Here is a 23631-nt window from a genome sequence, read left to right as displayed (position 1 = left end):
GGAAAAAGGAAAAGAAAAACAACCAATACAATGACAATTTGACAACTCTTTACCAGAGCTTTTGCTTTTTTTACTTTCTGCTTTTTTTACTCTTTTACTTTCTGCAACTAGAAGGGAGGTATTAGGGGTGGGCCTGACACTGGCACCCTGTTATTTAAGGTTTGAGTTGAGATAAAATGAGGCATTTGGACGTCACTGAACAGGGCTAAGATTTATTTAGCCTTAACATGGCGAGGATATTCAGCAAGGATACAGTGGCACTTAGCTTGGGTAGGCCTGGTCCCCCTCAACTGCATATAGAACCGTGTCTGGACAGCAGGGCAGGGTATTGTGACTCTTGTGGTCTACACAGCCATCAAGTTGGAGGGGCCCGAGAAGCCGTGTAAGACAACCAGGGGCCACCAGGAAACTGTAAGGAGAGGCAAGTCCTGGCTTTGCTGCCTTTGCAGAATCCATGATGGCAGCTGAGGGGGTGGAAGAGGGAAAACCCTGGAACATAGTGGTCCTCTCACTGGAGCTGTGTGTCATTTTCTATATTCTATTCTATTCTATAACCTGAGGCCTCAAGGTCACACAGGGCCCTCTAGGTGCTCAAGTGTGGCCCTTTGACTGAATCCAAACTTCACAGAACAAATCTTCTTAAAAAAACTGTAAAACGTGGACTCAGTCAAAAGGCTGCACCGAAGGACTTAGAAGCTACATATGGCTCGAGGCCTCAGGTTCCTCACCACAGCCTTATTGCCGGTTTTTTATTTGCTTAGAGTTTAGCTTCCTTTTAGTTATCTTTTCATTTACTTTGGAGTCATTACCTACATATGTATGCATATATATGATTCAGCTTATTTCCTTTGTAATCAAATATTTTTGTAATATAAAACTTGTAATACAAATATTCCATGCTTTTAAAAATTCCTCATTATTCATCTTTTTTTACAGCACAATAATATTCAATTGCATTTGTATACCATAGGTTTTTGAGACATTCACCTATGGATGAGTTCCCATTTTATTTCACAAAGAACTGTGCTATGGATATTTTACTGTATGTTGGAATTTTGTTTCTGTCTTTGACTTCCTTGAGGAGTATGCCTGATAGTGGGATTGCTAGGTTATAGATACTGAAGGGGAGTGACGTCATTAGATTTGTGCGTAAGGAAAATCCTATGAGTCATTATGTGGCAGACAAAAAATCAAATGTCATTTTAGGCTACTTTAATAGAAGTCCCGTTATCTCATAAAAGAGAGTCAATAATACTATTGCACTCTGCCCTGGTCACATTACATCTGCAATATTGCATTTGGTGTGGAGCAGCCCATTTTACAAAGAACATTGAGACACTCCAGTGGGTCCAGAGAATCAATCAATTAACACGTTAATCACCTATTATATGCTAAGCATTCTTCTAGGCACTGAGGATACAAAGGCAACATATGAAATAGTTTGTGGACTATTATATAAACTATATAAACTCTACAATCTCTTGAGAATATAAACTCTCAAAGAATTTATAGTCATTGTGAAGGGGACAGGAATACAACATGTACATATATGTACATATATATCGATGTATATGACCCAAGGTAATTTGGGGAGAAGGCAGTAGCAGCTGGGGGTGGAGTGGAGTCACAAAAGGCCAGTTTTGAAGGTGGCACTTGAGCTGAGTCATGTGACATTGAACTTTCAGGTTTTCCAAATGCTTTGCATGCATTATGTCATTTGACCCTAACCACAGCCTGTGAAGTAGGTCTGACAGGTATTATTATCCTGCTGTAACAGATGAGGAAATAGAGGTTCAGAAATGAGGTAGGAAGGATCAAAGGGAGGATTAATAATCAGGTCTCACTTGATTTGTAAGTTTGGTATTCTTTCCATTTTACCATGCTTCCTCTCAGAGGATGGTGAATAAGATGGTGAGAGTAAGTCATGACTACGTCATATTCAACAAGTTTATTATTTAATAGGCTTATAGGCAGTGGATAGCACTGGGCAAGTCCCTTCAGTTTCCTGTGAAAATCTGTGAAATGGGCATAACCTACCCACCCCAGGATTGTTGTGAGGATCAATTGAGATAATATTTGTCGAGTTCATTACAAACCTTAAAGCATTATATTTGTTGTTATTATTCGGTTTTTTCAGTTGTGTCCAACTCTTTGAGGACTCCATTTGGGGGTTTCTTGGCAAAGATACTGGAATGGTTTGCCATTTCCTTCTCTAGCTCATCTTATAAATGAGGCAAACAGGGTTAAGTGACTTGCCCTGAGTCACACAGCTAGTTAAGTGTCTGAGGCTGGATTTAAACTTGGGTCTTCCACACTCCAGGTCCTGGTTCTAAACATCATGCCACCTAGCAGCTTCTCTAGATTTCTTCAATGATTCCTTCCGCCTCTGTGATCCTAAGATCTAGTGTAACCCGTTTATTTAACAGATAATGGAAGGAACCAAAACCCTCCCAAGAACGAAGGACTTGTCCAAGGTCACAAAGGCAACAAGCAGCAGAGTCATGATTCAAATCCAGGTCCTTTGACTCCAAATCCAGTTCTCTTCCCATTACACCACACTGCCTTCTTATTTAATCCTGAACCTGAGCTCTTTCAATAGCACAGAAACCCAGGGAGGAAGTGAGCAGTGCGCAGACCTTATCTCTAATAAAATTAACTCAGATTCTGGTAATACTATTTTTGACACAGACCTTTTCTCACAGCAACTATTTGAGGAAGGAAGTGTAAATATTATTACCTTCATATTGCAGATGGAAAGCAGGCCCAAAGAGCCTGCAACTGGCACAGAGCCATACAACTGTTAAATGAGGAGGAAGAAGGCAGGCAAGGGGTAAGAATTCAAACCTCGGTTTTGACTCCTAGAACTGTGCTTTTTCCAGTACCCAAGACACTCTCTTTAACACTGTTCTCAACATTGACCTTAATACTGTTCTCTGCTTGAGGCTAACAGATGAATTAACTCAAGCAAAAATGTGTGGTAGAAAGAAAATGGATCATTAATCCCCCAAAGACACTTCTGGTTCCAGGTCTGTTTTCATCAACTGCAAAAAGCACAGGCAGTACTCATAGTTTTCTTCTGCTTCCAGAAGTGCCTGATGCTGAGAAGCTTGCTCGTTGTTCACCAGGGGGATTGAATTTCAGGGAAAGCAAATGAGGGGAGGAGAAGCAATGCCAGAGTGTTTATTCTCTGAAAGATGATAGACCCAGGACAGAGCTGCACCCTTCCCATCTTATCTTCAGACAAAATGTCTGTGCATGACATTGTGTGTGGGGGGAGGTGTTTAGAATCTGCCCAAGGAACAGTTGTGTAGGTGGGGTGAGGTATGGTTATTCACCACATCTGAGAGATGAAGAGGGCCCTCAGAATGTTTCTTGTCTAACCCTACTTCCTGATACAGGCATCTACACACACACACACACACACACACACACACAGAGTAGACCTAACAGTTTCAATTTCAGGAAGGTGGCTTAGCACAGAGATCATTCACGTTGGAGTGATAAAACTACCATTCAAGTCCTGACTCCAAGACCTGTTAGCTGTATGTAACTTCGAGTAATCTACTTTACCGCTGATTCTCAGTTTCTTCTTCTGTAAAATGGGAATAGTAATACTTACTTGCCCTGCTAAAAGTACAGACGTGGGGAATGAAGAGGTTTACAAACACATTGTAATCATAAAGTTGCTGTTGTTGTTGTTGTCCTTCATTTGCAAAGAGGACCGGTGACATCGTGGGTGATGTCTTGACTCATGGGTGAAATGGATTTCAGTGAGGCAGAGCTGCACAAAGTCATCAGTGTCCCTCTCTCTTCCAGAGTCATCGAAGTGTGGCAATGCAAAAATCAAGACAACTAGTGATGGCCCCGGGGGACAGTGGATGACTTTGTTGCCTTCTGTATCTGACCCAGCTCTAAGCTCTACACAGTGCCTGCTTCAGCCACCTTCATGACTATTGGAATAAATCGTTCTCATCTGCTCATTCTGCCAGAGAAAGTCTTCACATGCTTCACCAGTGGCATGAGGCCTGTTGATTCCCCTCAACTTGGTTTAGCCAGTCTGCCAAGATGGTTTACCGGATGTGGCTGCTGCACATACTACAGCTTCTTGGAGCCACAGGTGAGACCTGGGTACCTGGTGGACACCAAAGGTGGATGAGCGGCCCTGAAAAGGGCTCAGCAAGCCCTTACACCACAGATGTTAGTTCTCCTTGAACACCCCATACACCACTAATCAAGGGGCTATTTTGATGATTACAGGGAGGCAGATTTCACGCAATATAAATAAGAAACCAGGTCTTGTGATCCCACCTTGAGAGGCGCAAGGCACAGTGAACAGAGAGAGCCATCTTCAGTTAGAAAAACCTGGCTTCAAGTCCTAAGACTTAACATCTTGGCTCTACAAGCCTGAGCAAGTCATATAACTTCTCTCAGTGTTCTAGGCAACTCTCTAAAGAAACTATGAGTTGCAGAGAAGGTTCTATCCTGTATTGGTAGAGAGAGTTCTCTATACCAGTGAAATCATAGGTCCAGGCCCTATTCCTAAAAAGAACTTTCTAGCAACTAGAACTGTGCAGAAATGTAATGGCTGCCTCATGAGGTTGTAAGTTGCCAGTTCTTGGAAAGTTTCTAAACAAATACGAGATGACATCTCTTCTGTATTTGATACCTTGAAAAACCCTCCTTCCTTCTCCCACTCCTTTTTAAAACATCTGCTCTCTAACCTCAATAGAATACTGTACTATCCTAGCTCTCTTCATACTAATTGCTCCTGTTTCATTTTCTTCTCTGTCTCCTCTTCTTCCCCATGAAGGCTCAGTCCCTGATCATCTCCTTTCAAGAATGCTATAGAGAAATTCCCACATGGGTCAAAGACTACATGGGTTAAACTAGATATCCTCTAGAGTCCCTTCTAATTCTAGGATTTTAGGATTTGATATGTGGGAGCTGGATTCAGTTTTTGCACTAAGCATGGGCCTAAACCCTGGCCTATGGATTCTGAGCCTAGAAATGCCTGACCTGTTTCAGGAAGTGAAAACTCTAAATTTAGCCTTGCCAAAGTCCCTGTAGAATGCAGAAGGTTCAGTAAAGCTAGAATGTTGTTGAAGAGATGGGTAAGGGACTCCTGGAGATTGAGGGAGTCCTGGCTTCCCTTCTTTAGGGCTCTTGGAGAGCCTGAAACCAAAAGGCACTTCCATTGAGTGTCTTCAGGAAGTCAGAGTAAGAATCAGGCCAAGAAAGTTGAATGAGGCCTTATTTAGGTTCATGAAGAGAGCTCTTGGAGGCATAAACAGATGAGCTGGGATTGTCCATCTGTGACTGGACACCTGTTTGCCTCCAGGCTGGGCATTCACTCTGTACTTAATTGATACTTTGAGACCAATTGCTGGAATCTGCAGTCATAGCTACTCCAAATAAAGATCCCTCTGGGGGCTTAGAGCTAAAGGCCAAGGCCACTGTGACCTTCAGTCCTAACCATGCCACCTTACTGGATAGGACCCAGAAGTTCCAGGAAAAGGACTATAAAACAGGTAGAATTCACTAGAAGGGAGCGCCTCTGATGGATTTCACAACTTTTCACAAGTCTCTTGCCAGTATAACTAAGTGCTTCCTTGGGCCTTCCTTTAGTTCTTCTTTCCAAAATTTGAATATATAAGTCTCCTGTTCAGCCATTCTTCCTTCTCTTTTTCCTAATCCTTGAGAGATGCATATCTTATCTCTTCGTTTTACATATGAAGAAATCAGCTGTATGACTTTAGGCAAATCACTGCACCTTTTCCATTCTTAGTTTTCCCATTTATAAAACGAGAGAGCTAGATTAAATGGCATCTGGGGTCCTTTTAAGCTCTTGTATGACTCTATGCAGTGGTCCACGCAGGGCATCTCCTTAGGATTCTGCTCTTTCTGTGGCTCTCCATGGTTTCAATTCCCTGGAACTTCCTTTGTGCCTTGGAAACTTCAACTAGATCCTTCTGTCTTTTAAGATCTGTTTTGCTGTTACTCCCTTCAGTTCTCTCTAAAAGTTGCTTTTCTTATTCCATTGTCACTAGAACCTTTAGTGTCTTCATCATCCTAGTTTTTTGTACACATCAGCTCTCAATGTCATTGTGCTCTTGGCTATTAGTTGGGGCTTTAGCTTTTTGTCCAGTTTCTTTTCTAATACAACAAACATTTATTATCTTTACTTGTTATAGAAGGAAAGCTTGATTTAGAAAGGACCTTTGAATATAAAACGTAGAATGTTAAAGCTATCAGTGACCTTAATCCATAGAACATGAACTTTAAACATCATCTGGTTCAACCCCTTCATTCAACAAATAATAGGAGAATTGGACTGCATGATCTCCACCACCCCCCTCCCCGGCCCCCAGGAGACTGCATATAATCAGTTGAAAGTGTGGATACTCATAAAGGAATTGGAAAATGGGTGGGGCACACAGAGGAAACGTGTGTAGCCAGATACACATGTGTGTAGGGTCACCACATAGAAAATATGTGTGGTTGGGGCAACTGGGTAGAGCTCTAGCCTTGGAGTCAGGGGGACCTGAGTTCAAATCCAGCCTCAGACACTTCATATTTACTAGCTGTGTGATCCTGGGCAAGTCACTTAACCCCAATTGTCTCAAACAAATAAACAAAAAATAGTAACAGCCATATTGTGCAATGATTAACTTTGATAGACTTAGCTCTTCTAAGCAATGCAAGAACCTAAGACATCTCCAAAAATCTCGTGATGGAAAATGCTATCCATATCCAGAAAAAGAACTATGGAGTTGGAATGCAGATCGAAGCATACTATTTGTTTTTATGTTTTTTTCTTCTGTTTTATTTTGTTTCTTCTTTCTTGTGGTTCCTCCTATTGGTTCTAATTCTTCTTTACAACATGACTAATGTGAAAATAGGTTTAATAGGAATGTATATGTGGAGCCTATATCAGATTGCATGCCATCTTGGGGAAAGAGGCAGGAGGGGGAGAAAATTTAAAACTCAAAAGCTTATGGAAGTGAATGTTGAAAACTAAAAATAAATTAATAAAAAAGAAAGAAAGAAAAAAGAAATTCAACCAACTAGATTAAAAAAGAGAGAAAATATGTGTGGCTGACATGTGTAAGTGGAGGAGCCACTCAAGACTCAGCACTGCAGATATACCCATGTTTTCTGATAATGTCACCGCTCTGACTCGTCTTCATGCTGGCGCCTGTCTCCTCTGCTCCCCTCTAGGCAGGCAGGAGTCTCACCAGCTGTCTGCCAAACGCTCTTGCCTGTGGCATATCCTTCTGGTTTGCCACCTGCTTCAGTGGTACTTGGTGAGGGGCAACGAACTTTTCCCAGTAAGAGGCAAGTTGACTTAACCATTTCTCTCTTTCTGTCTGCCTTTGCCTCTGTCTCTGTCTCTCCCCCCACCCCCACCTTGTTCTCTTTTAGCTTTTAGTCAGTCAACAAGAATTTATTAAGCACAGTGTAGCAAGCCATTGTGCTAAGCAATGAGAATGCAAGGAAATGCAAAAGCACGATCTCTGACCTCAAGGAGCTTATATTCTAAAGGAGGAAACACCATGTAAATAACTATGGGCGTACGAGATACACTGAGTCAAGGAAGGTGATCTCAGAAGGAAGGCACTGGCAGTCAGGGGAATCCTTAGAGGTCTCCTGCAAAAGATAGAATGAGTTCACACAGCAAAAAGGAGCCACAACAAATGAAAACATCCAGATGTTGCACTTGGTACTCGACAAAAAATGTTAAAGGCCTCTAGTATACTCGATAGATCTGTTGGGGATTTGGGGAGAATGTGGATGAGAATTGCACAAGATGAGACACCATGGATGGGTTGTGATCTGCCCTGATGGAGGGAGTGCTCGTGGCGACGAAGACCGAAAACCACACCAGTGTGAAGCGTGAGTTACGCGTGCACGGCAGCGTGCTGAGTGCCGAGGATTCGGAGACAGACAGAGTGACGAGGATTACAGCGTCGCGGGCACGCCGGGCGGAGGCCGTCTTCGCTCCAGATCTCTTGAGCCATGCTCACAAAGTTACTTTGTTGCTGATAATGCTGTTTAGTCATTTAGTTGTGACCTACTCTTCATGACCCCATGGACCATGCTGTCCATGGGGTTTTCTTGGGAAAGATGCTGGCAGTGGCTTGCCAGTTCCTTCTCCTGTGGATTAAGGCAAACAGATTAAGTGACTTGCCCAGGATCACACAGCTAGGAAATGTCTGAGGCCACATTTGAATTCAGGTCTTCCTGATTCCAGGCTCAGCATTCTATCCACTGAGCCATCTAGCTGCCCCCAAAAGGGAATTACTCTGCTCTATTGGGTCTGGCCCTTTGCTGGACCTACTCCATGCACCTTGGTCTTGGTATTCCTAACTGCTAGCTCTTTGCCACAGCCATCTAGTAGCAACTCCTCAACTATCTTCTGCTGCCCTCAGATGGCCAGACAAGATGTGAGTAGGTTGAGGAACTGAATGGTTAGGGAGTTTTAGGGAGGGTCAATATGTATACCAAAGTCTCTTAGTATGAGGGCAGGAGGTAGAGAGGAGAAAAAAATTGTGAGCCATATACCAAAGTCATTGAGAAAGTAAGGGGAGTGACCTAGGGTTCTGTAGACAATAGCTACAGGATTTTGATTGGGTAGTAGATATGATTAGCATGACCCTCAAAGGAGAAGTTTACTGAGTGATGGAAGAAAGGGGAGAACCTGGAAGTAGCAATGGAGAGCAAGGAGTAATCCATCTCCTTCCCAGTGAACTGAGGGGAATGAATGAAGGTGCAGCCAATACTTAAAAAGAGTGGTCAGGGAGGCTGTGTCATTGGAGGAAACCAGGTTTCAATGATAGCTAGTAGATGGGGGGAATGAGATAGGAAAAGATTTAAGATGAAGGGAACTTTGTTGCCTATGGAACAGATATTTCAGAGGACACAGTAGAAAGGATGGCGTTTGGTTGGAACTTTGGAATGAGAGGGTTGAGAGGGATGAGAAATAGGATTCTGAACCCCAGTAGGGTTCATAATCCTATGTAAGGTATGACCAGGTATGAAAATGTTCGTCATACATTGGAAGGTACCATTCCTCTTCCCAAAAGACTCTGGAGATCTTATTGCACCCTAATTGCTAGGAATCCATTACTAGTAACATTTAACCATTAATGTTGATTTGTTTTTATAAAGGGATTTTTTCTTTAAAGATACAGCAAGTGTGTATAAACATTTTTCCCAATACCTCCAGGACATACTCTCCCCTACACCACCTCCATCTCTCAGGGGAAGTTCATGAAAACTTACTCTCCGCATTGCATTGGTCCCACTAAGTTCATATCCAAAACTGGCATTCTTGTTATATGAGACTTTCCCGGGGCTAAGATGGGTCCTGGAGATCATTCTCAAAAGTCATTTAGGCAATGATGCTTGTCCAGCTGCAACATCTGGTCTGGATTCTGACTCCTGGATTCCTATGATAGAAAAGACCAATTGAAAATGAAGGAGATGTCATTTCTCAGGGGCCATGTAGCCTCAGAGAGAAAGGGTCTCTCACTGGAAGTTGTCATACAAGAGTGGTGTGAGTCAAAGAGATAGCTGAAACTGACTCAGGCTTTTTTGAAGACTGGCTGTGCAGCCACTTGTAAAAGGCTTTTTTCCCAGCCATGTGGCCAGCCAATCAGAACCAGGTGCAGACTCTCATATACATTATGTCAGAGTATACACGTTACACAGGCATGTCCATGCATGCTCCACAGTCTCTCCATGCACTTCCTTTACATGAAATTATTGTTGTCCCAGAAGTAGGTCCCTAGCATCCTCCACATAGAGAGATTCCATCTGAGCCAGCAGATGAGATTGGTACATGTGTTAAACCTTCATTGCATCAGCATGATAGTTCATTAGTCAACAAGCATTTATTAAGCACTTACTATGTGCTAGGCATTCTGCTAAGTTCTAGGGGATAGAAAAAAAGGCTAAAACAATCTCTCCCTTCAAGAAGTTCCCATTTGAATGGGGAAAGCAATATGCACACCATTATGCACATAAAAGATACATACAGGATAAATGGGAGAGGGAAAGCATTAGTGGGTCCAAGGGGTGGACCAGGAAAGACCTCTATAGAAGATGAGATTTGAACTGAGTCTGGAAGGAAGCCAGGGAAGCCTGGAGGTAGAAGTGAGGAAAGAGAATATTTCAGATTCCAAGCGTGGGGGTAGCCAGTGGGAAGATACAGACTTGGGAAATGGAGCGGCCTGATTGAGGAATGGCTGAATTGTAGAGACCATGGAAGGAACCATAAGAAGATTGGAAAGATATGAAGGGGATGGACTGTGAAGGGCTTTAAATACCAAACGAAAGACTTCATATTTAGTTCTATAGGTAATATGGAGCCTAGGTTTACTGAATAGAGGGGTTAAGTTAAGACTTCAGTTAAGGAAAATCACTTTAACAGCTGAAGGGAAGATGGATTGGGGTGAGGAGAGACTTAAAGTAGAGAGACCAGTCAGAAAGCTATGTGGCATAATAGTCCAGGTATAAGGTGATGAGAGCCTGCACCCAGGGTGGCAGCTGTGTGAGTGTAGAGAAGGGAACATATAAAAAAGATACTGTCAAGGTAGAAACAGCAAGATTTGGGCAATGGATTGTATATGTGCAGTGAATGTGAATGAGAGCAAGAAGTCCAGAATGACACTGTGGTTGTAAACTTGGGTGACAGGGAGGATGGTAATACCTTCCAGAGTGATAGAAAAGGGGGTGAAACAAGCATGTCCATTATCACCACTGTTGTCCAATATGGTACTGGAAACGTTAACTTTAGCAATAACAGAAGAAAAAGAAATTGAAGGTATTAGAATAGACAAAGAAGAAACAAAGCTATCATTTTCTGCAGATGATATAATGATATACTTAGAGAATCCTATGGAATCAAGTAAAAAACTACTTAAAATAATAAACAACTTTAGCAAAGTTGCAGGCTATAAAATAAACCCACATAAACCATTGGCATTTCTATATATTACCAACAAAGCCCAACAGCAAGAGATAGAAAGAGAAATTCCATTGAAAGTTACTGTAGACAATATAAAATATTTGGGAGTCTATCTGCCAAAACAAACCCAGGAACTACGTGAATACAATTACAAAACACTTTTCACACAAATAAAGTCAGACCTAAATAATTGGTAAAATATCAGTTGCTCATATAATAAAATATAATAATATAATAATATAATATTATGTAATATAATAAATATACTATAATATAATAGCTAATATAATATGTCATATTATTATATTATATATAAGAGCTAATATAATAAAAATGAAAATTCTACCTAAATTAATTTACTTATTCAGTGCCATACCAATCAAACTACCAAAAATTATTTTATAGAGCTAGAAAAATAATAACAAAATTCATTTGGAATAACAAAAGGTCCAGAATATCAAGGGAATTAATGAAAAGAAATGCAAGGAAAGGTGGCCTAGCCATACCAGATCTTAAATTGCATTATAAAGCAGCAATCGTCAAAACTACATGGTACTGACTAAGAAATAGAGCGGTCGATCAATGGAACAGGTTGGGTACATAAGACACAGTAGTCAATGACTATAGTCATCTTACTGTTTGATAAACCCAAGACCCTAGATTCTGGGATAAGAACTCACTATTTAACAAAAACTGCTGGGAAAACTGGAAAAGAGTATGGCAGAAACTAGGCATAGACCAGAATCTTACACCCTACACCAAGATAAAATCAAAATGGGTACATGATTTAGATATAAAGACTGACAGTATAAGCAAATTGGGAGAGCAAGGAAGAGTTTACCTGTCAGATTTATGGAGAATGAAGAATTATGACCAAACAAGAGATCGAGAACATTATGAAATGCAAAATGGATGATTTTGATTACATTAAATTGAAGAGTTTTTGCACAAACAAAGCCAATGCAACCAAGATTAGGAAGAAAGCAGAAACTGGGAAAGAATTTTTACAAGCAGTGTCTCTGATAAAGGCCTCATTTCTAAAATATATAGAGAATTGAGTCAAATTTATAAGAATACCAGTCATTCCCCAATTGATAGATGGTCAAAGGATATGAACAAGCAGTTTTCAGATGAAGAAATTAAAGCTATCTATAGCCATATTAAAAAAATGCTCTAAATCACTATTGATTAGAGAAATGCAAATCAAAACAACTTTGAGGTACCACATCACACCTACCAAATTCCTTTTATGAAGCAAATATGATACTGATACATAAATCAGGAAGAGTAAAAACAGAAAAAGAAAATTATAGGCTAATTTCATTAATGAACATGAATGCAAAAATCCTAAATAAAATACTAACTAAAAGATCACAACAACATATTACAAAGATTATACATTATAATCAAATGAAATTTATACCAGGAATGCAGGAATGCATAACATAATTGATTACATCAAAAAGTTTTAAAAATCATGTGATTATATCAATAGATGTAGAAAAAGCATTTGATAAAGTTCAACACTCATTTTTATTTTTAAAAACACTTGAAAATATTGGTATAAATGATTTTTCCTTAAATTGATAAAAAAAAAAACCCATTTTTCTAAAACCATCAGCAAGCATTATTTGCAATGGGGATAAACTAGAAGCCTTCCCAGTAAGATCAGGCGTGAAACAAGGATGCCCACTGTCACCAATATTATTCAGTATTACATTGGAAATCATAGTTATAAGAGAAGAAAAAGAATAGAAGGAGAAATATTAATTGTTCATGGATAGGCAGGAGCTATGTCAAAAATGGCAATTTTACCCAAACTAATTTATATATTCAATGCCATCCAAATGAAGTTACCAATTTTTTATTGAATTAGAAAAAATAATAACAAAATTCATTTGGAAAAACAAAAAGTCAAGAATATCAAAGGAACTAATGAAAAAAACATAAAGAAAGGATATTTAGCAGTATCAGATGTTAAACTATTATAAGGCAGAAATTATGAAAACTATCTGCTATTGGCTAAGAAATAGAAAGGTAAAACAATGGAATACAAATTGCTGAAGCAAATAAATATAATTACCTTATATTTGACAAGTGTAAAAACATAAGATTTGGGGATAAGAATTCATTATTTGGTAAAAATTGTTGGGAAAACTGGAAATCAGTATGGCAGAAATTGGGCATAGACCTATTATCTTACACCATTTAGCACGATAAGTTCAAAATGGATACAGGACCTAGATATAAAGAAAGATTTTACAAGAAAATTAGAAGAATATATAGCATGTTATTGATCAGACTTATGGATAGATGAACAATTTATGAATAAACAAGAGATAGAGAACAAAGTTAGGTGTAAAATGGATAATTTTGGTTACATTAAATTAAAAGGTCTTTGTATAAATAAAACAAATATGGCCAAGATCAGAAGGAACGCAGAAAATTGAGGGGAAATTTTTATAGACAATTTATCAGATGAAGATCACGTATCTAAAATATGTAAAGAACTTTGTCAAATCTATAAGAATATGAGTCATTCCCCGACTTATAAATGGTCAAAGAATATGAACAAGCAGTTTTCTAATGAAGAAATCAAAACAGTTTCTAATCATAAGAAAAAAAATGGTCTAAATCATTATTGATTAGAGAAATGCAAATTAAAACAACCTTGAGATACCATTTTACACCTACCAGATTGTCTAAAATGATAGAAGGGGAAAATAATGTTGGAGGGGATGTAGAAAAATTGGAACACTAATTCATTGTTGGTAGAATTGTAAATTGATCCAACCATTTTGGAGAGCAATCTGGAATTATGCCCAAAGAGTTATTAAACTACCTATATCCTTTGTCCCAGCAATACCTTGGGACAAGCAATACTACTTGGTCTATTTCAGAAGTTAATTAGGGAGAAAGGAAAAGAACCCGTATGTTCTAAAATGTTTATAGGAGCTTTCTTGTGGTGGTAAAGAACTGGAAATTGTGGGGATGCGCATCAGTTGTGGAACGGCTGAACACGTTGTGGTACATGATTGTGATGGAATACTCCTGTGCTATAAATGATCTTAGAAAAACATGGAAAAACTTGCACAAAATAATAAAGAGCAAAATGAGCAGAACCAAGAGAACATTGTATACAGTAACAGCAATATTGTTTTAAGAACAACTTTGAATGAATAAGTTATTTTGACTATTATAAATACCCAAATTAACTATAAAGGACATATGAAGAACGATGCTATCTGCATCCAGAGAAAGGATTGATAAATAAAAGTGTGTATAGAATAATTTTACACATATTTTACCTATTTGTATCTAGTAGTAGCTTTCTCTAGGGCTGAGTGGGGGAAAGAAAGAAAGAAATTTACATGATAATTTTGTTGTATATTTGAAAGGAATAGCAAGTTGTGCATAGTAGATTTGTAAGTTTTATTGCAATCATCTTTTTTATTGTACTGTTATGGAAATGCTTGTTTTATTCCATAAATTTAAAAAAAATAAAAGTTCTATTTTGTATATACTGAATTAGAAAAGTCAACAGGACATCTGATTTGAGATGTCCAGAAGACAGTTGGTAATGCAGAACTATAGATCAGGGGAAAGATTAGGGCTGGATGTCATAGAACTGAGAATCATCTGCATAAACATGATAATGCTGCCCATGGAAACTGATGAAAGCATTAAGTGAGATAGTATCCAGGAAAAGAGAAGAGGACCTATGATAGGGCCCTTAGGGACATCCTGTGCACTGGATGAAAAAAATCAGCAAAGGAGACAGAGGAGGAGCAGTTAGACAAATAAGAGTAAGCAGTTTCACAAAAACCTAGAGATGAGAGACTATCCAGGAGAAAGTGATCAAGAATGTCAAATCCTGCAAAGAGGCAAAAAAAAAAAAGATAAGGATTGAAAAAAGACCTAATGAGATGATAGCTAAGAGATCACTGGTGACTTTGGAAAGAGCAGTTAAATGTTGAGGTTTCAACGCCAGTTATAGAGGGTTTAGCAGCTCAGTAAGAGTAAAGGAAGCAGAAGGAATTAGGAGAAATGGCTTTCTCAAGGAGATTAGCTGAGAAGGGAAGGAGACATAGGAAAACAGCCAGCAGGGATGAAAGGATCACGTGAGGGCCTTTTAAGGAATGGGGGAGCAATGGGCACATGACTATAGTTTTCAGGGAAAGAGCCAGTAGATAGGAAGAGACTGAAGATGAGAGAGTGGCAATGAGAGTGGGGGCAACCTCCTGGAGAAGGCAGGAGGGATGGGGTCTAGGGTGCATGCAGAGGGGTGGCTTTGGCAAAGAGCAAGTCTACTTCTTCTGAGACCAAAGTGAAGGAAAGAGTAAAGATACCGGAGTGCTATGCAGGAAGTGAGGAGAGAGACAGAACAGCCTCAGCATTTTTGGTAAAGTATGTATGCAGTGTGGTTCTCCAGCGAAGAAGGCGTGGGGAGGGCAGAGGGGATGCTATTGAGGAGAGAGAAAAAGGCTGGAAATGGCCACAGTGGAGAGTGAGATAGTGAATTGATTAGAGAGTAGAGTAATTGCCTTGCTGCAGTGAGGGCCCAGTTGAGATTAGATAACATGTATTTGTAGTAAACCAAATCAGCATGATTTTGTGATTTCCTTCAGATCTGTACATGAATAGATGCAAAGGAGGCATTTGGTGGAATGGAGAGCTATGATCAGCATATTCAAGGATTTATTGGTGCATGTTTAACAACAGGTAGGACATACTCTAAAGTTTATCTACATCATTAATATTTCTCCATCCCTTTCTAAAGTCAAGATGATCAACAATAGATCAAGTCCTAATCTGTAGTGTTTGCAGATTTCCCTGTTCCTACTGAAAATGTGACAGTGAACTGTGTTGGATGGAGCCAGTACGGACTAGCCCTAGCACACCCCTCAACAGACTGGGCGAAGGGGCAAGGAATTTGAAAGCAGGTGATAGTGTAGAGGCGAATTGGTTCACCAAAGGGTAAAGATAGGAAAGGGAAGAGAATGTAGTCAGTGCGATGTCCTTAGCCTCCATAAAGAATTGAGGAATGGAGAGAAAAGAAGTCATAGGGAGGATAAATAATGGGTTAAAAGTTGTAAGGCACAGGGGAAAATGGAATGATAAGAGATTATGATCAGATAAAGAAATTTCAGAGTTCATGAACATGACAGTGGAGCATTGGTGGGGAATAGCAAGAACAAGGTTGTAATCCCTGTTGTAAGGATGGGAAAGAGGAGAGTGGAATAGAAACAGGATATATTGAGGAACTAGGAATTCAGGGTATTTGAGGGAATCTCCCTCTCTCTCTCTCTCTCTCTCTCTCTCTCTCTCTCTCTCTCTCTCTCCTCTCTCTCTCTCTCTCTCTCTCTCTCTCTCTCTCCCTCCTCTCTCTCTCTCTCTCTCTCTCTCCCTCCCTCTCCCTCTTCCTTTCCTTGTCCCTCTCCCTCTCCCCTTCTAGGAGAGCAAAGACAGTAAGCCAGGCACTCATTAAGCTAATTAAGAAATGACAAAAAATGCCCTGAGGGTGTGTATGTATGTGTTTGTGTTGTGTGTGTGTTGTGTGTGTGTGTGTGTGTGTGTATATATATATATATATACATATATATATACACACACTATATATACACAATAATATATATACTATATATAATATATGTATATGGAGATTACTTAGGACATGTTTATTGAATGAATGAATAGAATTATTTAAAAGGATTGTGCTTTGTAAACTATAACATGTAATACAAATATGAGCAAATCTATTATCCTCTTTTTAAAACATCTTTTGAACCAATCCCTCCTCTCTAATCCCACTGCCATCTCCCTACAACATATCCTCATTACCTTCCACCTGGATTATTATAATGTCCTCCAATCAGATCTTATCTCCACCCTCATACTATGTCTCCCTTCAATCTATCCTTCATAATCATGCAAAGGTTATATCACCACCACCACCACCCACCCATCCTTCCTGCTTCAAAACCCTTCAGTGACTCTTTGTTGCCTACCAAATAAAGTTCAACCTCTGATTTGACATTCAAGGTCCTCCAAAACCTGGTACTGCACTACCTTTTTATCTTTATTATTCCCTCTTGGGTACCCTACACTTCAGCCAAATTGAAAACTGGTCTACTCACCATCCCCTAATCCCCTGCTCACCATCCCCTAATCTCCTACTCACCATACACCCTTCTCCTTGCCTTTCCTCACACCGTTCCCTTTATGTGAAACCTCCACCTAGTCCCCAATTCCTACACAAGGCAAATTCAAATGTTACTTTCTCTAAGAATCTTCCTTGATCTCTGATCCTCTTCTTCTAACCTACCAACAGCAAATAATTACCTGCCTTTCACTCAGATTTTATATAGCATTTGATCTGAACTTCTCTTATGTACCTAATTTTTATCATTTTCCAGTGTGATTGTTTGTATGTATGTCCTGTTCCTATCAGACTTGAAGATCTCTGAGAGCAGTAGCAAAGTGTCATCTAAATTTCCTCTCTCCTCTATCATGCAGCACGGTGTTCTGCAGGGTAATAGGCATTTAATAAATATTTATAAAAGTGAGGTGGATTGTTGAGAAATATCATTAGCATCTTGGCAATAGTACTACTCATGCCTTACTTATATAGCTTTTCATTTTAAAAAATGCTTTTATTCATGGCCTTTGTTTTGACATCACGTTTGTTTCCAATTAAATGCCTTTTCCACCCCCAATGTGGAGTCTTCATAGGATTATAGATCATCTGAGCTGACTCCCTCATTTTACAATTGTGGAAACTGAGGCACAGAGAAATTAAAAGACTTGTCCAAAGTCACAGAGGTACACAAAGTAGCAGAGGCAGGATTGAATCCAGGTCCTAGGATTCCAAAACCAGCACCTTTCTACATTTTCCCTTTAACAAAGATTTTAAAAAATTAGGCACAACTAAGCCAACTCAACTGCAGCTGACTATTGCTACACACAATGTTCCATATCCATCCACCTTCACAGATTCAATGAGAAAAAGCCATTTTCTTAACTCTTCCTCAGGGCAAAGTTTAGTCTTTACAATTACCCAGTGTTCTGTTTCATTATATTGTTATTTTATTTACACTATTATAGTCATTATCTATTTTGTTTTTTCGAGTTCTGCTTACCACTAGATCCCAATTAGTACAAATAATGAATCCCTTTGAAGTGGTCAAATGTATTCAGATTTTCACTATTAGAAGTTTTAATTATGTAAACTATGGTAATTGGTTCCAGCCCAATGGAAATATGCAGTGTGGATCTGAATACAGTAGGAACTTTAGGGGAAACCTCTTATTTGCACTAATCAAGACCTAGCTAGTGTTCTATGAGCCCACATTAATTCATATGGGATTCCTCTTGCTTCTTAGAATTTTTAAGGTACTGATAAATAGAAATATGTATAGAATACACACACACACCTATTTGTGTCTAATGGTGGCCATCTCGAGGGGGGTGAAGAGGGAAGAAAAAAAGGGAAAAAAGTTTACATGATAATTTTGTTGCGTATTTGAAAGGAATAGCAAGTTGTGCATAGGTGATTTGTAGCTTCATGTGTAATCATCTTTTTATTATACTATGTTATGGAAATTCTTGTTTTATTCTATAAATTAAAAAATTAATTCTTTTAAAAAAAGAATTTTTAAGGCACAGTAATTTTCCATTATCATCATATTTGACAGTTTATCTAACCATTCCTTAATTGCTGGGTACTTATTTTGTTTCCAGTTCATTGCTACCACAAAAATTGCTGCATTATTATTTTGGTACATGTGGGATCATTACATATTTGACCACTTTGGGGGTATTGGCTCAAGAGTAGAATCTCTGGGACAAATGGTATGGATATTTTAGGCATTTCTTTTTTCTTTTCCTTTTTTTTTGTGAGTCAATAGGGGTTAAGTGACTTGCCCAGGGTTACACAGCTAGTAAGTGTCAAGTGTGTGAGGCCAGATTTGAACTCAGGTCCTCCTGACTCCAAGACCAGAGCTCTATCCACTGTGCCACCTAGCTGCCCCCCATTTTAAGCACTTCTTAAAATCAAAATTTCAAATTATTTGGTGTTTTTCCTTTTATGAAGAACTTCTTAAAAATTTAATTTTTTAATTGAAATTTTTATTGAAATTTTTTAAACAAAACTTTCATTTCTGAATTTATCACTCCCATTTCCACTCTGCACATAGTCATCCCTTGTAATAAAGGATAAAATAGAGAAAGGGAAAAGACAATTCAGGAATATTAATCAAAACATTAACCAAGTCTGCAAATGCAGTATTTCACACCTAGAGCCCCCCACTCCGGCAAGGAAGGAAGGAGGTGTGGTCAAAGTACCTGGAAAAGTATTTTTGCCACAACAGTATAGAGAAGGTATTTTGTAAATACAGAAAGATTTAAATGATAAGCTTCCTCTCCTCTTCTTTTAAAATGAATGATTCCTCTTTTCTTCTCTGCCTCCCAGGTACCTAGTGGGCTTCTTAATTGTTGACTAGCTAGGATTTATGTTTCTGGCTGGCAATGTTAAACAGGTGAGGAAGGCCCTTCAGGAGTGAGATAAATGGACTGCCTTTGATTCTCTCTTTCAAATTAACCAGCAGTGGTGAAAGGCCTCCTAGTTAAGCATTTACACCCTAGCTTTTGTTTGATCCTGGTGCTTGTCCAATCTTAGAGACGTATTAGTGACGATTGAGACAGCAGATCCTGGAGTTTAATGATCCTCAAGTTGTCCGGTCCAGGAGTTCTTAAGCTTTGTTGTGTCATGGACCCCTGTGGCGATCTGGTGAAGCCTTCTCAAAATAATGTTTGTAAGTAATTGAAGGAAATGCTAAATATAAGTTAAAGGTTAGCGATCATAACAGTATAATTTTTTTTCCCTCTCCAAGTTTATGGATGGACTGGAATCTATCCATGGTACCCTGTTTAAGAAGCTCTTATATAAGCCACTCTCTACCTGGGGTAGGCAGGATTCCATTGAATCCTACCCAGACACCTAAAGACCTATATTATAGAGCAGATTCACAGAAAGTCTGATCTAACCCCGTCACACGTGTTACCACTGGAATGCATTCTTTTGATTCCGTTTTGGTCACCCAGGTGCTCTTGGTTTAGGTGAGAGAGCAACCGAAATAGACAGCTGCCAAGGTAGCAAGAAGGTGGCCCTGATGCCCATCACAAAGTTATGGGTGTACATACTCACCTTCCTGTCCTTCCTGGTACTTCTGGTGTTCATCTGCAGTCTCAAAAGCCTGACCATCTTCTCTGTTTTTGTCAATGTCAGATGTTTACAGTCTACCAGTACATCATCCAGGTCTGGGCCCCGATCCCATACAAATGGGAAGGTTGCTTTTGTGACAATAATTCAGTCAGTAAACATTTATTAAGCACCTCCTATGTACCAGGCACTGTGCTAAGTGCTGGAAATACAAAAAGAAGCGAAAGACAATCCCTTCCCTCAGAGAGCTCATAATCAAACTGAGGAGACAAGTAAAGAAATATGTACAACCAAGCTATATACAGGATGAATAGGGAATAATTAAGAGAGGGAAAGGACTAAAATTAAGAAGGGTTGGGAAAGGGTTCCTGTAGAAGATCAGATTTAGTTGGGACTTAAAGGAAGCCAGGGAAACCAATCAGCAGAGATGAGGAGGCATAACATTCTAGGCATAGGGGACAGCCAGAGAAAATGCCTAGGGCAGAGATGGAGTGGCTTATTCTCAGAACAGTGAAGAAGCCAGTGTAACCACTCAAGGAGTATGTGGTAAAGAAGAAGATTGGAGAGGTAGGAGGGAGCTGAGTTATGAAGGACCAAACAGTGGATTTTGCATTTGAGGAGCAGGGTGACATAGATTTGCACCTTAGGAAAATCACTTAGGGATGGAGGATAAACTGAAAGGGGGAGAGAGTTGAGACAAGTAGACCCACCAGCAAACCATTTCTGTCATCCAACCATTACGTGATAAGGGTCTGTACGAGAGTGGTGGCAGTGTCAGAGGAGAGAAGGGGGATGGGGTACTTGAGAGATGTTGCAAAAGTGAAATTGACAGACCTTGGCAACCAATTAGATATGGGAGGGGTTCGAGAGATAGCAAGGAGTCGAAGATGACTTCTAGGTTGTGAGACTGAGGGTCTGAGAGGATGATGTTGTCCTCTACAGTAATAAGGAACGTAGGAGGGTAAAGGAGAGTCTAAGGGGAAAGACAATGAACTGTGTTTGGGACATGTTGAGTTTAAGATGTCTACTGAACACCCATTTTGAGGAAACTGGGGTAACTCTTGCCTTTTAGCCCATGTACACATTTTTCCAAGTCAAGTTATTGCTGAGAGTGGCCTCTCTAGAGGAACATATGTAGTACGACTGAATGGACCTAGGACCTCTACAATCAGAGTACTGAGATGTCTTCATAGGCACGTAGGCAGCAAGGTTGTATGATGGATAAAGCATGGGATTTGGAGCCAGGAAGATCTGAATTGAAATTCTGCTTCAAACACTTAATAGCTATGTGGTCATGTGCAAGTCACCTATCTCAAGTTTCCTCATCTGCAAAATGGGGATAATGATAGCATCTACCTCATAGGCTTGTTGTAAGGATCAAATGAGTTTACATATGTAAAGCTCATTGTAAACCTTAAATTTCTCTATAAATGCTAGCTAGTATTGTAGCTATTTTTTTCTCTTTATTTTCAATTAACAAAAATTTATTTGCTCTCTTTCCTACTCTCCCTTTCTACAACAGAAAAAGAAAAAAGAAATAAGAAAAAACAGCACCCTTGTAACATATGCCTTAGTCAAGTGAAACAAATTTAGGCGATCTTCACTTACCTGTTCGTGAAAGTCAGCGTTATTCCACAAAACCTGGGTGTTGATCCCAAGAGCAGTGTCATATCTCTTTTGCCCAGGTGAGCAGAGTGCTTTAGATCAGGACCCTCCTGTGTCACCAGAGAAGTAGAGATGGTCTCTCTTGGATATACTTGGAAAGAGAGGCGCTGATAATGAGTCTGTCCTGGATTTGGCAGGTTGCCTTGTCTATGAATGCAACCCTGCAGCACTCACAGTTTTTGCCTTTTGAACAAATTTGTTTCCTCTGCCTTAACAAGGACGCAGGGACTTCGGAAAGGTCAAGATTAAAATTCATGTTTTAACCAGCCAAGAGCTAGCTATGTTGAAATCAGTTTTGGTCACTGTTTCTTCTCTCCAGAGGTCTCAGACCGAATTGTAAGCTCTTAAGGAAAGGGAATTTGACATTTAAATATATGTTTCGGTCGTCATGGCCTTGCATTCAATAAGCATCTCATGAATTTTTGTTGAATGAAGATTACTTTGATTTTGCCCTTTTTGGTGTGTCAAGTCTTCATGGTTAAAAAGGACCAGAAGCCAGTTTTCAAATCCCAAGTTATATGTGTTTTTCTCTTTTAGGGAATACTGGCTCCTGCTAGCCTGTTTCTGGTGACAAACTGAAAGGCATACTCTTCTTAACTGCTATCTTTGCACTTGAAGGTATTGGCGTGGTAAAATTTGAATTGGATGTCTTTCTGCAGAGGAGCCAGGAGTTCTGAATTTCAGGGAATTTTAGAGGAAAAGGGAGGGAAGGGAATAAGCATTTATTAAGTACTTACTATATGTCAGGCACTGTGTTAAGAGCTTTACAAATATCTCATTTAATCTTCAAACAACCCTGGGAAGTGTATCCTATTATTGTAGTTGAGGAAATTGAGCCAGAAGTTAAGGGACTTGCCCAGGGTCACATAGCTAGCAAGTATCTAAGGTCACATTGGGACTCAGATCTTCCTGACTTCAGGCCAGTGCTTTCCATTCACTGTACCACCTGGCTGCCCAAGGCTAGCTATACCTGCTGACATATCTCTTGGCCTGGTCTTTCTGGTAATTAGCTAGAACACAACACACCTGTAGCCCTAACGATAACAAATGGTGATTACAGTCATTCCTTCCACATCAAGGAGGTTATGGGGCACAGCGGCCCCATGATCTGGAAAATCTGTGTAAAAATTTTTGGTTCTGCCTTCGTGTCAGAGAAGGTCTGAATTATTATTGTATTGAAAGATGAAATATGTTGACATTATAAAATAACATACATATATTTTATGCATTTCGAGTTTCCGAACATCTGCTGGCTTTTGCATGTTGTCTGTGGCTTCTGCAAAACTCCCCAAAGATTCCCATTTAATTTCTTATGCCAACCAACCATATATTGAAACCATGATGGAGAAAGTCATGTTGTGGAAGGGATAACTGTAGTTGTTCTTTTCTACTTCTGTACATAAAGTCTATATTGATTTGGAAGCCCTTAGATTCCAGCTCTTCTGTAGCTCACTCCCGAAATATCTATTTGACACAGTGACTAGACAGGCTGGGTCGCCTCGATGGGGAATGCTCCTTAGTGTTTACACTGGCAACTTTATACTGTAACTAAAAATTAAGTGTTTTTCCTCCAAATACTTTGGCCTTGGGATCACAGGTTTTCTCTCTGATTTCTTTACAATACTCTTGGAGGATGGATGGTCATTCTGATACTCTGTGACACATTCAGCACAACACGCCATCAGCCATTAGGGTATGAGATATAATCTTGCTGTAATATGAAGAGATAATAGAGAATCCATGAGGTAGATGGGACCTTAGAGGTCATCTAGAATGT

General features: G+C 39.6%; 2 long non-coding RNA genes across 2 annotated transcripts; one reads left to right on the top strand and one right to left on the bottom strand.

Annotated features, from left to right (window-relative positions):
- Positions 1–1660: 1660 nt before the first annotated feature.
- LOC110192863 (uncharacterized) lies at positions 1661–22368 on the top strand. The gene is made up of 3 exons (XR_002320287.2): positions 1661–4117; positions 15598–15691; positions 21712–22368. It is a non-coding gene; the product is annotated as an uncharacterized LOC110192863 (long non-coding RNA).
- Positions 7545–21882, bottom strand: LOC110192864 (uncharacterized). Its single transcript, XR_002320288.2, has 3 exons — positions 21798–21882; positions 9283–9449; positions 7545–8154 (listed from the first exon to the last, which is right to left on the bottom strand). It is a non-coding gene; the product is annotated as an uncharacterized LOC110192864 (long non-coding RNA).
- Positions 22369–23631: the final 1263 nt, after the last annotated feature.

This window comes from Phascolarctos cinereus, unplaced genomic scaffold (genome assembly GCF_003287225.1).
Source record: "Phascolarctos cinereus isolate Bilbo 61053 unplaced genomic scaffold, phaCin_HiC Scaffold_2;HRSCAF=192, whole genome shotgun sequence".
NCBI lineage: Eukaryota > Metazoa > Chordata > Mammalia > Diprotodontia > Phascolarctidae > Phascolarctos > Phascolarctos cinereus.
The sequence above is the reverse complement of the archived record's forward strand: the minus strand, read 5'-3'. Positions and strand labels throughout refer to the sequence as shown.